The sequence below is a fragment of the Falco rusticolus genome, chromosome 4 (assembly GCF_015220075.1).
Source record: "Falco rusticolus isolate bFalRus1 chromosome 4, bFalRus1.pri, whole genome shotgun sequence".
In the NCBI taxonomy this organism is placed as follows: domain Eukaryota; kingdom Metazoa; phylum Chordata; class Aves; order Falconiformes; family Falconidae; genus Falco; species Falco rusticolus.
The window spans coordinates 94,576,002-94,593,825 of record NC_051190.1 but is presented as its reverse complement, the minus strand read 5'-3'; the positions used below and the strand labels follow the sequence as shown (position 1 = coordinate 94,593,825).

Sequence of the window (17,824 nt, the reverse complement as noted above, 5' to 3'; positions counted from 1 at the left end):
AAGTTTGTTTCTTCTTTGGAGGAGGCTTTTAAAAAACACATGTAATTCAAAAGCTTTCCTGTTTGTTGGTGAAACAGGTGAGTACATTAAAAGTGTGGAGAGTTTCCTTTTTCACCATTGCGGGGCATGAGTTAGGAGTTGATTCCTTTGCCGGTTGGGACTCTGCTTTTGATTCTGTAAAGCAGAAATGATATATTTAGAAGGGGGAGGGGTTGTGTGTGCAAATCTGTCCCTCAGTAGCCCTCTGGGGTTGTTACTTGAGTTACACCAGCCACGAATTTTGCTCAGCGTTGTTCATGTTTGATCAGGTTTTTGCCGTTAGACTGGGAGCTTTGCTGCACAGAGCTCGTGAATGACTCTCTGCTTAACCCTCTCAGAGGCTGTAGTCATCGTATCTGGTTTGTGAAAATGCATAGGAGGAAGGACAGAAACAAGAACGAAAAGATTTAGAAAAAAATCCTGTATTTTTATTCCGTACCTGAAATGGTCGTGTGTATCAGGATTTTTATAGTAGCCAGACTGGGTGCAAACATCATATGAAGCTGACTGCTTTTTAGGGATCCGTTTTTGTGTCTTCTGTTCATTTTAGAACTAAATGCACAACTTCCTTTCCCAGTGTTGGGAGCTGCTGGGAAGTCATATTGCTGCCTGGAAATCTCAGGCTGAGGGTGTGATTTTTATCTTTTTTTTAAGATATGGCTTAACTGGTCAGCTTTGCTTTTGAGGTACTGCTTTGCAAGCTGTGGCTGGAAGGTATGTTCGTGGAGCTTATCCTTTCAGTTAAAGGAGTCAGTGTCACCTCAGAGTTGATGTCAAAAAGAATTGTCGGTGTTTTCAAGAACTGTTTGGTCAAAATAAATTAGAAAAATACAGAACATAGAATTCAGTGCATCAGTACAGCAAGAGTGTCTGTTGGTGAAGGCTGTATTAAGCTCCTCTGTGTACTTTTGAGCTTTTAACATGATGTATCACAAATGCAGGTGGACCCCTCGTTAAGTCTGAATTACTGCTTTTTCTGAAGATATAGTTGTAAGTCACTTTTCCCTATGTTTCCCAGGGATATTTGAGTTGCCTTTTATTGAAGTGATGGCCCCAGGCATCCTATAGCACTGGTCTTAAAAACAATGTAATTTTCCTAATCTGTGCAAAAAAGAGATAACTGTTAGCTCTTATTGCAATACTTATTTTTGTTTAGCAGTGATACCAGTGCCAAGAATGCAATTTTTGAAATGAAGCAGATATTTAGCTGCTATGTCACCTTCCCCAGGGGCTTGTATCGTTCATTTGTATTTACTTACCACTGATGTAGCTGAAAATCCCATCGTGTATGGCAGTCTCGGCAAAGAGATATGCCCACTCCCCATGTTGGAGGTGGATGTTTTGATCTAGGCTGAGATACTCCATAAGAAGCTGAGGGAGAGCCTGGACTTTTGCACACCTGAGCATGGTTTGTGGCTGGCTCCAGGCTAGTCATTTTGAACACCTTTGCAATGCATCAAAATGAAGCTCCATTGCACCATTTGGGGTTTTTAATTCTATACCTATTACCTTCTGCTTTATTTTCTGACTGATAATGTGAAAGCCTAGGAGAACATTGTCTTTTAAGGTCAGTGCAACTTTTAAGATGATATTTTAGTTCTTGTTAGCGCTGCAGGGGTTTAGTTCAAACAACATAAACCTCTCAAGTTTAGTCGCTAGCATTAGGCAAATACTGTGTGACTGATAGAGTTCCTGTATCTCCCATAACCTTGTTTGAAGGGATTTGTTTGCTTGTCTATCCCCGTGCATTAGCAGATAAAAGGAGGGGGACAAGGAGGGAGAGAGATGGCCTCTAACTGCTAAGCTTGGGATAGTGCATTGGATCAGTCTGTTTGAGGGCTTTGAACCACAGCGGTGCCTGAGGTAGGAAAACTCATGTTGCCGCCAAAGCCGTGCTTTGCTTTATATTTTTGACCTGATGGTGCAGGAACAGTTGCTTGTCATTAGTGCTTGGGGATGATCTATGTGGGAGAGGCATTTCAGATTCCCAGGCTATAAGAGTTCCAGCAACAGAGGAGTGAGTAGGCTTCAGTGAGAGCTGTGGCATGCTGGCAGGAGCTGGGAGGATGCAGAAGCTGAAAAATGCTATCTTGGAGTAACTTGAATTGGTTGCATTGGAAAACACTTGGTTCGATGGGCTCGTATGTCTTCTAAAACGCTTGGTGCCAGACCAAATTGGCATACCTCCACTGAGTTACACGAGAAGCCACCAGACATTGATCCGATCTTCAGTCTTATGCTTACGTTCTTCTTGGAAGAGCAAGATTTTTACAAAGGCAGCAGGTTGTTTTTCCTCTGTGTTTGCCTCGGCAACAGTAATGTTGAAATCCTGAGTGGACTGAGCATGCTACAGGTTTTGCCTTGTTTCCATGGGTTATCCTTTGTCTGCTTGCAGAGCCTCATTCCCATATGTTAGTCTATACTGGAGGTGTGGAACAGAAATCCAAAATGGAGGCTTTATATGTGTCCAGAGATACTAAATTTGAATATTTCGTTCTTTCCCTGGGTGTCAACCCTCATTCAGTTTCAGTAAAAATATAAGGCTTATTCATGTCCTAGGTAAACAGATGCTAGAGCCACCAGTCTTCAGTTTTGCCTCAGCTGTATTTTTTTACACAAACTGCAAACTGAATACTCTTCTTTAGGTGGCTCGACATGTTTTCATCCAAATGAATTACAGTCATAACTCCAAATGAGACTAACCACTCAAATGAGAATAGTTCCTTTTTTGTGTATGTATGGAAAAAAATGTATTTAAGGGAAAGTTACTCCAGGCTAGGACCTGGCTTACATAGCAGCATTCCAAGTTGCAGAAAGCTCTTGCTCCCTGTTCGGTACATGCACATTCACACCTTCAAATGGCAAGGGCACGCAACAGAGCAACACGAAGCACAGAATAAAAATGGAACAGCAGTAAAACAAAGACGAGTGAATTGTGAAAAGCCTATTGATTTGCTTGACACCCATTTTGTTCAACATTGTGCAGTGCTAATCTGAAAATTCCTGTGCGTCACAGAAAGTTTTCAGAACAATAAGAACTGTCAATTCCAGCAGATTTTACAGACCTGTCATTATTCTTCCATTGTCTTGAAGCTCTAAGTGGCGTACAGAGGGATTTTTGGCAGGAGTTCAGGAGTGGTCTCGTAAAGAGGAATCGCGTGTCACTACCTCACGTATGTTATCATTTGCAATTAGAGTTTAGCCCAGTGCAGACCCCTAGAAGCTTGTGTGCCCCCATCTGAGTGTGCTACTTTTATGGTGCTCATTTATTTTGTCTCTTCAAAAACCCACAACTACAAACCACCGCCTGTTGCTGTTTTTAATTGCAAAAAGGTAAAAGCAAGAAATTATTGATGTCTTTCTACATTTTGACTTGACATTTTCAAGACAACTAGGATACTGTAATAAATCAGCATCTTGCTCCACCTGCTGCTTCTTCGGAAAGGTGGGAATAGCAACAGTGATGGCCACAAGCAGAATCTTTTACTGAACTCCCTTTCTCTTGAGGTGGTATTGCTGGTATTTCCCTTGGAGCATCTGGATTCTCCCCTCCTCTAGTGGAGCAAAGTTCCTTCTGCTCTACCCTGTGTTCATTCACTTCAGATGTTTTTCCCCCCAATTAAGAAGAAGTAGTGTTCCCTCCCCCACCCCACCCCATCGTTAGGAACTACAAAACCTCATAGGGACATGCCACTGTGAGGAGAAGCACAATGGAAAGAAAGATTTGCTTTGTATCAGGGAGACTCAATTTTAAGTTCTTTATCAAGAATCAGAGGCCATGTAACCGGACAGTGTTTTGTCTTGCATGCGTACTCTTCCCAGCATAGCATCATCTGTGTACATACCTCACCCAAATAAAGTTCCAGTACAGTAAGGGTCATGACATTCACTCTGAAAATGAAAATATGAATTGAGTTATGCACCCTTGGTATCAGTAACTTGCAGAACCTATACGTATTGCAATAAATCTGCAGTGTTTTGAAAAGTCTGCGGGGCATAAATCCCTTTTTTTGTGGACTTCCCGCAAATTCTGGCAGGTTTCACTACTCAAGATTTTAGTGGTTTCAAAAAATCATGTGAAAGTCAGACATCAGAGGACACATATGACCTTTGTATAAAATAGAACTTTGATTAGCTGTAGTTTGGGTGTGTTAAACTCCTCTGTAATGCACAAAATCAATCTTGTAATGGGGTGACAAGGAGATCTTTGTATTGATGCTAGCACACTGTCAAATTAATACATCAAATAATATACTCTTATCCTGAATTGGTGGACTGCTTTTATCAGCGCTTTTGATGTGGTAAAGAAAGTGCTTGTACCATAACTACAAACCAAACTCTCTTAGTCTTCCCTTCTCTTTGAACTTCAATTTTCTTAAGACTTGGGTTGTCGTGATACAGAGAGCAGCTTTCACAGCTAGGTATTTCAAGAGTCACATCCAGAGGCATATTAGAAGCCACACAAAGGGATTTTCTTGTTTTCAAATATATGTAACCTTCTGGCTTGACCTCTGGATCCACTCCCAGTCTGCATTTCAAGAAAAAGAATCTACCCACATATGGTTATCTCCAGTAAGATCAAAGCTGTCACTGTATGCTGACACCTGTGAGAACAAAATGGATATAAAAAAAAAAAAAAAGTGGGGGAAATCGTGAAAATATTTGAATGAGTTCACATTTATAAAAGACGCGCACCCACGGACCTTGGAAACGAAGGGAAGAGTTTCAGGATTAGCTGCAGCTCTTCTGTTCAGAAGCAACGGAACGTTTATTTGTTAGCCTCACCAAGGTAATTAAACAGACTTGAAAACATAAACAAAAATAGATTTTCTCGTTCCCTACAAATACAGCTCTGCAAGCGCTTCACCAGGAAAGTTAATAAGGCTCTAACTTTAGACTGGGTTTTCTGCCTGGTGCCTAACAGAAGCCACTGCAAAACACAGCGGGTTTTATGCTGCCTTTGGAGCCCCTTACGACGTTGTGTGTCTTTCCCAGTTTCTGCCCCTCTCTGGCAAAGGTGCAAGTTATCATAGATTTATCCCACCTCCAGTGAATGCTTCCTGAAGGACTGCCGTGACTGTCCCAGTAAGTGTCTGTGGAGGGAGAATTGCAGCTCTGTTCATCTGCTTGTGTTTCGTGCTGTGCTGTGTGAAAGCAGCGCAGTGGCATCGCAGAGCCCACCTGCTTTCCAGGTAGGTCGCTCACGGGCCTGAGGCGCAGCAGCTGAGTCAGGGGGTGCATTTTGCTAAGTTGTGCCCTTGCCTCAGCCCAGCAAACCACAGCAAAGCCCTTCGCTTTCAGCTGGTTGGGCTGTGCCAGAACGTGCTGGAGCTACTGCCCTGAACCCCCTTCAAGGTAAGAATGTCCCAGTTTTCTTCGCTGCCACAAGGTTATCCACTTTGTATCTGATAATTCAGCATGATGCTGAGAAACGTTGTGGCTGGAAGAACCGTATTTTGCAAGAAAACTAACTCACAGTCCCTGTATTCAACTCAAGAGGTTAAAATGCACCTGTGGCACTAGCCACAGGGAAGGGAAGGACCACAGATCAACCAGTCTCCTTTCCTGGCTCCCTGTGTGCCTTCACAAGGGACCTTTCCCTCTCCCCATACTCACCTTTTGTAGGGTGGAATTAAGCCATTTGGCTGCCAGAAGCTCTGCTCAGCTTTCAGAAGGGGGAGCCTCCCTGATGTGAGACTCTTTATTGTCTGTTCAGGCTCTCAGGGTCATGCTTTGAAACGGCTACAGCTGCAAAGAGGTACATGATGTCCATGAAACCTCACACCTCTACACCACTAGCTGCTTTGGTGCATAGAGTAAATCAGTAAAGGCTTGAGTTAGAAATACCTCTGATGCTTTGTAACTGCAGTGAGAAGTTGGGTTATATTTATATGTTAATAGTTGGTCTTGAATTTTTCTGCCTTTAAATGCTATTAAAATCTAGTTAAATATTTAATAGAAAAGTAGAAAGTCACAGTTGTTTCACAAATAAATTCCTTTGTTCTCGCTTCTCAACCTACCCTTTAAAATCCCCTGTTCAAATTGTCAAGCCTGTCTCAAACATCAACACAATGTTTTGGGATTATACTTAGAATGTCTTAAGTCCCGTTTTCAATTTGCAAGTGGAATTATACTCATTTCTAATGGTACAGAAAAGGTACAAGTGGATCTCAAAATTTTAAGTTGTGCTTGTTCATGCATGAAATTGTGTATCAGCCCGCCTCTGTATGCAGGATTCCCATCCTTTGAAAGTCATGAGCTTCTGCTCCAGACTGAACTTTGCACTGATCCCCACAACAGTTTTCACTGCTGAAGGTCCTTGCTCAGCAAATTTCAAAGCTTTGAATTTTGTTCTATTTCAGGTGAAAACTAGAAACTTCTAACCCAAACTTTCTTTGGTAGAGTAAATCTCAGGTGTTTCAGGCATACAGATTTGAGCATTAGAGTTTATCATTGATTTGGTAAAACAAACAATTGCTGGATGTGTGTCAGGTCTTTTGGATTATAAAGCACTTTGCTGTCAGATTTCAACCAAGAAGGAAAGAGTCACCTTTCTGATTCTTCTGTTTTTGGGTATTGGTAGTTGTATTGAATGAGACCTGGTTTTTTTTCAGTCAGAGATGCATGACAGATTCATAATGTGAAAAGTATAGGAAAGCCCCACAGCTATTTATATGATTTTAAACTTAAAAAACAGAGCTCAGTTGCTGCTTGTTGCAGAAGTTTGCATGAGTTATGATTTAAAGGCTTTATTGCACCAAAATCCGAGAGGTTGTTGCAGTTTGCAATAGTGGGCTGAGAAAAGATAATCACAGTGTGTAATTCTTGTGATTGTAAAGAAATGTGCACATTTCATCATGATTTCCTGCACAGGCAGACACCTGGGCCTGAATCCAGATCCTTTGGGATCATGCCCTTGATCTGGTGTCCTCATCATCGCCTCTGCATCATTGGTGCTGGCAAACCTTCTAGCCTAATAAGGGTATTGCGCATTTCTGATGCCACAGCCCGTTTGGAGCATCTGTCTGTGGCTGATGCCACAGAGCACCTATGAAAGGTGAATGCAGTAGGTTGTGTTGGAGCTTTGGTGCAGAGCACAGCAGTCCCGCTTTGCAACTTCAGTCACCTCAGTGGTATTTGATGTTGATATGGACATTGTGCTCAGGGTGCAAATGTAGGAGCTGTTTAAAAGGAACCCCAGTGCAGAAGGCAAAACCTAGGCTAAAGAAGTGCTAAAACTCCCATCAGTTCCAGGCCGGTCCCCAGGATCAAGGGGTTGTCCCCCTTCTGGAGTGAAGCAGTCAAATTGTACCATGAAGTCAGTCAAAATGCACCTCCTCCTAAAGAAAATGAAAGATGTCAAATTGCTCTGTGTGAGTCAGTTGCAAAACAAGCAACAATTTTGATTACTGATAAATAAAAAGAATGTTTGTTCCACCATGGATAACAGCTTGTTACTGCCTTTGCTCTCAGGATGCAGGGAGAATGGAAGAGAAAGAAAGTACTTGTAGCCAAGTTGGCTGCTACAGTCCAGCAGCACAGTCAATCAAATTGTTTCATCGTTCCAAGTCATTCTGTAATAGCCCTGATTTATCTTGCTGCCATACAATTGTCCCCTGTTGATAATTCCAGTTTTGTCAAGAGATGGCAGAGATTTTGCTGAAAACCTGCAAGCTCCTCTGACCGGCAGCGAACAGTAGGAGAGCAGAGTAAGACTTCCTCCTTTTCATTGATGCCTATAAATAGACCATGCTAACCCTAACAGCCTTAAAGACGTAAGGAATCTTTTTAAAAAAATTAACCCACTATTTTTAAACCCACATTGACTCAGCAGAAGTAGACGTGTGCGTTTTAGATCATGATAGGTTGATAATCAAGCCCTGCTGTGAACGCTTAGCTCTTTAATTCTGGCTGGAACATTTTACATGCATTTGAACTCTGCAGCAGACTGGCACAAGTCTTGAAATAATAGCCGGAAAGGAGGCTGCTACATTATTGTATATATTAATAACAAAAAGTCTTAGTTACAGTTTTTAGTTTAGTTTTCTGTTTCTTCAGCGTTCCTCTGTGTATGTGAGAAAGGGAGGAGATAATTAACCAAAGTGCATTTAATTTATGTCTAAGAACAGGTTGCTTGATAACAAATTCTGCAGTTCTCTGTTGTGCTAAGTAGAACTAATCACAGGAGCTATTGTATGGATTTCCGTGGTATTACCCCAATATGACAGTGTACTGCCCAAACGACTGGGGCTACTTTGAAAAGTTTATGAGATTTCTTAGGAAAGCTGAGTCCCTTGGTCGTAGGGACAGGAGAGGTTTTTAATACGGCACTCATATGCATGGACCCAATTAGAAATTACTGGAAAAATCAAGGTTTATATAATAAGAGGAAATAACCAGGGTGCTTGGCATTGCTGATGCAAGAAGAAAATTGGTTTGCTCTGTGTGTATATATAATTAATTATAAATAATCTAGGAATGCTCCACCTTTTGGTTTGCCCTGTAGTCCTAGAAGACTTCTTACTAAGACAATTCACAGGCTTATCACTGAAAATGGAAATTTCTGCAGAACATGCAGATCTCTGTACTGCCAGGTTATTTTTATTTTTCCTGTGATTCTAGGCAGACTTAAAAGAAATCTTCCAAAAAAGTAGCTAGATTAATATATATACCATACTGACAAATGTGTAAGTGAAACAGGGCTGTACAACAGCCTGAAGATGTTACCTACCATTCAAGTTATTTTCCTGCTGGTATCAGTCTGGAGGAGGAGTTGATTCTGAAAATATTTTATCCACAAAAAGGTATCAATTTGAAAAGGAAGAAAAAGGGCAGATTTCTGTTTTGTGCGTATTTTCAGGTTTGAAAGAAAGGAAGGTTAAACCGTGTGTGTTTGACAGCAGCATTTGATCACTTAAGATTCTACCTGCTCTGCTCTTAATTCTGTGGTAATTTGGGATCCTTAACTACCAGTTTCTAAACATGATGATCCAAACCCGCTGCAGTCAGGTGTGTTGGTCTCATCAAGAGCTACACTGGACTTTCTGGTCTTTAAATAGAAGTGGCTTAACCTAGCAGCCAGCTAAGTGTTGTTGCATTTTCTTTTAAATGAGTTTGGCCGGTCTGGTAGTTGGTTTCAGTGTAATGCTTAGATGTCATTCTTTTCTTTGAGTCTTTTGAGGATGACCTTACTGCAGTAATGATGAAAATCATCCCTGCTTAGGAATCCCACCTCTGGCGAAACTTAGGTTAGCATCATGAAAAAGAGCTTTCTTGTACAGGCTGTTCGCTTTGCTCACTGATCTGGCAGTCTACCGTTCCCCCGAGTGCCTGGCTTTAGTAAGGTTTGCCTTGCCACAGGGTAAATAAGAGGGAATACCTCATGGTAACCGTCAAAGGTTTCATTGAAACATCAGCATGTGCTGGCTACATCCCCTCCAGTGCAGGTATCCTACCCTACATGTTCTAAATGCTGTTAGAAGAATGAGAAAGGGAGCCAGTTCTTGCAGGTATTGCTGTGCAAACCCTTCCTCCCCCAAATTAATGAACCTTCAGAGTTAGATGGATCTCTTTTTACAAACTAAATCGTATCACCTTACATTCTTCTCGACTTCTATTTTAGAAATTAATTCCTAAGATAAAAGAATTTAGAAGCAAAAATACCAGGATAATGCTATAAACTGGTTGTCCTGTTTTAAACAGCACGAGTAGCAGGAATGAGGCTGTGGCTGTTTGTAGATGCCATCCAGTAGCTTTTCACTGACATCAGTGGGCACTCAGGTTTGCTCCAGCTTACTATTAAAGACATATAATAAATTCTATATTGGCCAAATTGATCTTCATTCAGAAGGCACCCTCCAAGCACACATGGAGCAAGCTTGTAAGCTAGCTACCTATTAGATACATAACTGCTGCTCCCTTCTATCATGTCGATTGGCAAGGTCATCTCTTGTGGACATCCTCCTCAATATAGCTACTTAAACCCCGGAAAACTAGTAAAGGGACTTGTCTCTAAAGCTCTGGAAAGGTGAATCAAATTTGCTTTAAATGTTACCAGAGCAGAATGATGGCCGGAAAGTGCTCAGCAAAATCCAGGAGAGGAAAGCAGCATGCAAGTCCTTGCAGCTTTTGAGGGCAGAGAAGGCTGAATGTGGTGAAAAGCAGAACTTTAAGCCCAAGATTTGTTGTAGTTGGCAGTCTGTGTTGTGGAGGGAAGAGAGAACATTCCTGCCATATCCAGAATGGAAATATCAAGACCAGCCTTGAACAAGAAGATACTCTTTGTCTTAGGCATGTGGTTTCTGAGAAGGAGCAAAGGAAGAAAGCACAGTCTCATGGTGCAGCTGGTGACTAAGTCAGACTGACAGCGTCTGCTTCAGTTCCTCTGTCCACCACAGATCTGTTCAGCCACCTTGAAGCAAGCAAGAGAACTTCAGTCTGTCCAAAGGACCTGCAGTAACGTTTGCGGATGTAAACCTGTTTTATTAGCCAAGGACACTTTTGTAATAAAGGCACTATGATTCTGGTTTCTTAAAGGAGATGTGAAATTGCCTTTTACAAAAATGGTTTTGTAGAGAAGCAAGAATAGCCAGTGCTATATGCTAACCCTGAAATTGTTCTGATGTTCAGTTAAACTTATTTCAGGCTCACTAGGCCCAGCTGAGGGCTGGGGTTTTTTTCTTCCAAACTCAAGCTTACCAGTGTTAGAGCCAAGTTCGGGTCTGAAAGAGATAAAATGTGAATAAGTATACTTTGTAATACGTGAAAATATATGATGGGCTGTAGCTGGGCACTCTTAAGGTTTAGACTAGACCAGTGATGCCAGTTGGGTTGTTGGCTGAGCGATGTTGGGTCAAGTAAAAGCTCAAGGTCATGGGCTGCTTCACTCTTACGTGATTGGGGTGGTCCTGCACTATGACCAGAGGCAATGTGTCCTCCTCCCATGCGTGTATCCTTTCTCTGAACAAGATGTAGGCTTGCTGTGTGATGGGAAGGCTTGCAGGTTGGCTTCTTGCGGAGGGAAGAACAAGGGAACCCTCAAGGAAAAAAAGAGGGAGGGAAGAAGAGAGAGAGAACAGGCCATGTTAATTGTTTTGGAGACAGTAGGTAGGTCACCTGCAATTAAGTGTCTATTACAGAGGTCTTTTCCACCTTGTTTCTACAAGTGCTGAGATTGGAAAAAGTGGGGGTTTCCTGTATTATTTACGTTTTCCAGTGCTTCCAGTTACACTGGGATGCTTTAGTTCATCAAAACAAATAAAAGACAATGTAGCGTCTTCACCATGTTGGCCAAATAATCACCTTCAAGGAAGAAAAGATTGGAAATACAAGAATAAGCTACCAAAAATGTGTCCCCAGGTATGGAAAATGCTGAGTCCTAGGATGTTTCTGCTGTTAATGCTTTGCCTCTCCACCCCCTTTTTTCTTTTCCTAGCTTAATAGTGGCAGCTGATACAATAATGGGCTACTGCACAATTTTACACCCAAGGTACACAGTCACATTTAGAACCTGACAGCATTCTCTTTCTGGAATAGGAACACTGCTTGCAGCCCACAACTGAAACAATTAGCTATAAAACAGAAAGCAGCTTCATAAAAAAATAATTGTTCTCCAGCTTATGGATACATTTTAAGAATTTGTTAAAAGAAAGCAAAAGAAAAAAAATCAAGTAGACAGGTGAACAAGCCTCAGAGTACTTAACCAGATCTTACGGGTTTTGAGAATATAAATGATTTAAATTAAAAGTCATTTGAGAATATATAATAGACAAAAGGGCTCTGACAACAGCAGAGGAAGCAGAATAGAAGTTACTATATGTACCAGCTTGCACTAAAAACAGCAGCTGAAAGGATGAATTTGAACTAAACTCTATGAACATGTATCCTTATAGCTCTATTAATGGGTTCTGTTCCTCTCCCAGTTTCTCTTGACCCTTTTCTGAGGGTTAAATTAATCCCTTGTACAGTTCAGCTAAGGATAATGAAGTTGCCCCAGGGTATGAATGCAGCCCTTGGGTTTGACCTACAGAAGTCTGAGCCTCTATTCTTCACTACGTTTTCAGGCAGTTTTGTTTATGTTGGATTAATTAAAAACACCCTCTCTGTTCCCCAGGCTTACACACTTTCCTGCGCAGATTAAAGGAGGTTCCAGTGCCTGGCCTCTCTCAGCCTATCCATGCTTATGCAGAGACATAGTGGAAAACACTGCTAATGAGGGGAACTTAATGACCTTGATCATGTTTGTGAGCAGAAAGGCTCATGTTCTGATAGAGCTGATGTGGGCAATGTTTATGATGTGAGGGACAGTCTGGATTCCTGCAGCCTCTTGCTTGTGTTTCTGGAGCCATAGGTATTGCTTGCATTTATTGGGCCAGTAAGGCAGTGTCTTGTTTGCTGGAGGTGAAAACAAGACATTAAACCACATGGTCATCTGGAATTTGATGTAGGGTAGATAGACTGAAATGCCTGTTCTGTTTCCTATGTATTAGCTTTTTAAAAGGTTTCAAGAAAGATGCTTTTCTCTTAACATTTAAATACATCACTGTCCAGGAATAGTACCAGTTTTGGGTCCAAAATTTAGTTTTATCCAGTGTGAGAGACAGATTGGAATCTGGTCCAAAGTCGCCCCGTTGTTCTGGCAGTTTTGATTGCAGTAACTTTCCTCTTTCTTCCTTTGACACACTTTTCTGCCTCGCATATCTTTTATTCCCACATCCTTCTTTCTGTCATGCCAGCATGCAGGTGTCACGTTAATGGCCAAGCAGAGGCTGGTGCTTTGCTGTGAGGCAGCAAAAGCAAAATAGCATTGAGAGAGAGACGTTGCCCTTGTGGGAGCAGAGGGAGAAAGCATTTGGCTCCTTTACCTCAGTGCCACAAAAGCTAGGTGGAGCCAGCCAAATCTGCTTTTCCCCTCCCCTTTTTCTTCTTTAACCCTCTAAATTGTCTGTGAATTGGGGTTTAAGCTGGATTTAAAATAGCCTGTGTGTATTAGTTTATTCCTTCACAAATCAGGACACTTGGCACATCTGTCTTAGCATCAGCATTTCATTTCAGTGTTTAGTAACAGCAGAGACGGGGGTGGGGTGGGGGGTGGGGGTGTGTGTCATGGACGGCAATGGATGGCTTCTGACACCTTGGAACTCTCCAGGTGGATTGAGCGCATCATTGTACTGAAATATGGGAAAGGTTAAGTTTTCCAGTGGTCAAAACCAACCTGTGAACACCAAAAAGGAATTTACTGGAGGTGCTTAACACATACAGGGGATGTTTCTGATGGCCAGGCTATGTGCTCATCCTTTGCTGATATGAATGTTTGATTACTTGGCTACCATATGACAAGAGAATATTTTCAAAGGAAAGAATGGTGGGCTAGGAAAGACTGCTTTAAAGGTCTGTAGTTGTGTTGAATTTGTTTTGCACTGATTTTAGAGAATGCGGATTAATATAAATCATCTTGCATTGCAACACTTGACCAAGGCCTATAATCATGCTGCTACTTCAGCTGTGTCTGATTGAGAAGTCCCCAGATTAAGCAGAGTACTTAGAGTGAGGAGTCCCCTCTTTGCCAGCTGGGAGGTTGAAACCAGCTGCATTCTGAAATTTGAAAGAAAGAATCTGTGAACTGCTTTATAAAATAGTCTCTTCCTCATTACCCTAATCACATAAGTATGCTGAAGGCTGCAATCAGCTTCCCCCCCCCCCCCCCTTTTTTTTTTCTTTCTTTTAAATCAAGCTCAAGAAGGGAAAAGATTAATGAACACGGAACTGAAAAGGATCACTTAGGTCATCCAGGTCCGATGCCTGGAACTCAGTAATAGACATTAGAGCAGAGGAGACCATTAAACTTCTATTCCGTCTGTCTTGTTGCGTGCTTCAGGACACATTTCCTAATGCCCTTTAAGCCATGTAGATCTACATGGAATGCTAAGTGGCCTGTATAACGTGCCATAGTGTAGATCAAGGGGACTGCTTATTTCAGCATTTCATTTCTTAAATGAAAAATAGTCTCATATCTGAAAATTACATTTCTTTGATGAAGTTCCTAAGCAATGCAGAGGAAGGCAAAAGTACCCAACATTTTCAGTTGCCTTACTGCATCTTGTTCTCATAGCCTGAGGTGGCATTGGTTTAAACCCTGAGCGTGTAAGCAAGGCCCATCATTGAGCACATGAGATATGCTAATACAACCTGTAGCATTATCGTCTCCTGCCCGTTCTCTTAGGTGTAGTAGTTGCTAGTCTTCAGTGCTGGGGAGTAAGATAAAAGGAGAATGAGCACATGGAAGGATTAAGTGATGCATCCAAGGTCATACGAAGTCACCTATGGCAGTCAGCAGTTAGAGCTCTGCAACCTAAATATTAACACAGTGCATAAATTAAAGGGTGGCCTTCTTCCAGTTTTTTTGCTTGTTGTGGGTTTTTTATTTTAAGTAAGAAAGGAACCTTCAGGTAATATCCAGACTATGGTCCTTGCCAAGTTTTTAACTTGCCTTTATTCAAGTAGTGCAGATTGGTGATGCTGTGCTACCTGTACTTAAGCAAAATTTCTGGGTATCCATGAACATGTCAAGCTTCGGTCTAGTACTTAAACTCAGCCTGTATTTTCTCATTACTATTTCCATGAAGTTTCTCTTCCTTTTAAGGAGTGTTCTTATTGCTGTGACCTCTGTCAAAGCTTAACAAATGAGGCATGGCTTCACCAGCAAAGACTTGGGATAAGGACACTGTTTGCTATCTGAAAGAATAGGACAAACGTTTGTCTGATCAACACAGAACAATAGCATTGGTAGCTGGACTAGGTCTGGCAAAGCACAATAGAAGCATTGGTGCTACAAATACAAAACTTGGTTAATAATGAAGTGGAATTAGAAGTACCATGTTCTGGCTATGGACTGATCTGAGTGCAGAAGAGCTTTGAGCCTTTGAGGTCACATAATATGCTCCAGGTGTATGTAAGGAAAAGAAAATTATGCGTTGTGGATGTAGTGCCCGTATGACAAGAGCCTGTGATTGCCCCTGTGAGACCCTGAGCACTGTCAGCTCTCAACATTTTTCTTGTCAGTTGTAAAGAATAAAAATGAGCTCCTAGCACAGGAGACAAAACCAAAAAATTCTCTTCCCCAAATAAATTATAAAAAAAAGATACTGAGGAGCCTTTGGTTTGGAGGAATGTCTATGTTAAAAATGTTACTTTCGTAATTGGGTGTTCCTGCCTTGTATGTAACATCCCTGCTTTGCACACCAGATGAAAGTCACATCTGTGGCTCCATTTGTCTAACAAGCAGTTTTCCTGCAGGCTTTCTAATACTTACCCTGGGGGGAGTTTGTAGACTTTATCTAAGAGGAGGAATTGCTTTGTTGTGGCTTTGACGTGCTCTTTAAACAATATTCAGAAACCATCTGAAACCACATTATATAAAGAGGTTCCTTTTTGTGAGTCTCAGTGGAGACAAGAGTGAGAAATTTCCCTGTTCCATTTTCTGGTTTTACTCTGTTTCCTAGCCAAGGGCTACGAAGCTGTTTAAGTCACAGGGCTCAGTGATTAATATTAAGACAAACACAAGCAAATGTAAAAGACTTTCTGCTGCTCTTCAGTGTCCTTATTCACCTGTTCCCCTCGTCATTTAGATAGCTCCCAGACTGGCATGTATTTAAGCGATGTCCTACTTCCATTGGTATTTGCTGTACAGATCACAGACCTCATCTGACGGAATAATTTAATCCTTGTTCTTTAAACCACTTATTGAAAAATGCTTCTACTCTTCCTGCTGTGAGCCCTGCCCTGCTTTCTCCAGCCCTGCCCTGGAGGACGCACGGGTTGCTGACCGGTGATGTGGTGGAGCGCTGGCCCACGGGGAGCTGGTGGCTCGCTCAGGGTTGGACCCAAGGCGCTCTCGGGAGCTGGTTGTGAACCTGGAGCCTCACAGTGATCGAAGGCAGCAGTTGCGCTCTTGCATTGGCTGAAATGGAAAGTGATACAGATTGGTGATGCTGGGTTTGATTGCCATTTTCAGTAGGACTTCATCTCTGATTATGGAGGATATCTTGTATTCAGGAAATTGACCATGGAAAGCTCTGTGAGAATAGTCCTAGCGTGTGACAGCTTTTGAGCAGCGACCCAAAGGTACAGACAGAAGCCGGTCCCACTACCTCGTGCTGTCCTAGCAGTGCAGTCCAGCCTCTGACCTGAAGAAACTGGGACAGAAACCAGAGATTAGTTCCTCTTTCTTGCCCCCTCCGGGCATGCCTGTAGCTTGGTGATGTAAATGTTGGGCCTGCAAGGAGCCAGACTTTGAGGTCACCTGTGCATTTCATTCCTGGGGCTTAGCTGTAGAATTTGAGCTAGCTTTTAAAGGCAAATGCACTGACATTTCACATTAAAACTTCTCCCCTGCTTAAAAATAATGATTATGGTTACAACAGTTAGCAGCAGCAACTGAATTTTCAAAAAGGAAACCTTTTTGTTGTTTTGGGGGATAGGGATGATTGGCTTTTCGTAACATTAAATCTCAGCTTGGCCTTGGCAGGGAAATGCCATGCTGCTGCTGCTGGAACAAGACAGAGAAATGGGCTCTTTAGGTTTGACATCCCTTTAGCTTTCCGGTGTTCTGGAGGATCCCCAAGGCCCCATGGAAACCAGATGCATTCCTGCTGCAACAATTAACGTAACCAACCCTTGCAGGAAGGGAACGTTTTGGGGGTAGGGGGAAACATTACAGTATTTTCTTTTGGAAAATTCCACTATTGACATGAAGAACAGCAGGGTAACAGCAAAGATGGATTGCAAATTTTGACAGCACCGACAGGTAAATATTGGCTTTGTGCAAACAAGTTTCTATAAATAGCCCGTCTGCTCCAGAAACTCCACAGATGGCAGCAGGGCTGCCGGGGTATTGATTTACCCACTGTGCTCAGTGCAGAAAAGCACAGCTGTCAGTTTTGCTGTTCTTCTCGTTCTGAGTGTTGCTTCTGCTCCTGCTGAGAGCTGCGTGCCTTGTTCACCATTTTTCTTTGGCAAGTAGAGGTGAAGATTAAGAGCCCAAAAGAAACAATTCGAAAGAAGAACCTGCCAAAACAACGAAGAATAAATGAATGAGTGCAGAGAGTAACTGTAAAGGATGCTGTAGATATGTATTCCACACACCAAAAGCCAGCAAGAACCTGTCTCTCTTGCTCAGGCTGTATCAGGTAATTTAATACAGCTCACAGGTGTGGTTTATAGAAGTCCAGGAGATCGTGGGGACCTTGAAGGGCAAGAAAATCTTATGAGGAAACAAGAAAGAGTTTGTAAATCATGGAGAGTAATAGGCAGAGGTTACAGTTGAGGGGTAGAACCCGGTGCTATCTTTTGGGAGGCCTTACATGCAAGTGGTGGTTCTGCCAAAAATCACTAGCAGCTGGAGGTGACTTATAAATAAATGCCAGCCAAATAAGCAAACACTTAAAATTGTCGTGATTAGGTTTTTGGCTTGTATGACCCATTTGAGGGCAGTCTAAATCTCAGGATTATGCTTTTCAGACAGTAGAGTCAGCCAGTGCAACCACCATCTCATTAACAAAAACGTTGATTTACAGGCATAATATCTGGAATTGCTTTTTAAAGGAACATCTTAGATAAACTTCATAATCTCAGTTCTGTGAAAACGTTTGCCTGTGGTGCAGGTTCTCTCCAAGGGCTCATCAGTAGTGGAACTATGTATCTCCTGGGGCAGACACAGTCTATGCTATTTGAAGGCATTTTTCTGCTGGTTTGCTCTGTAATTTCTCTGTAGTTAGGCTATCAACCC

General features: G+C 42.1%; 1 protein-coding gene across 6 annotated transcripts in view; it reads left to right on the top strand.

Moving 5' to 3' along the window:
- The window catches only part of ELMO1 (engulfment and cell motility 1), a 311,155-nt gene that overhangs the window by 227,207 nt on the left and 66,124 nt on the right, over positions 1-17,824 (top strand). The gene's annotated exons all lie outside the window — the stretch shown is intronic.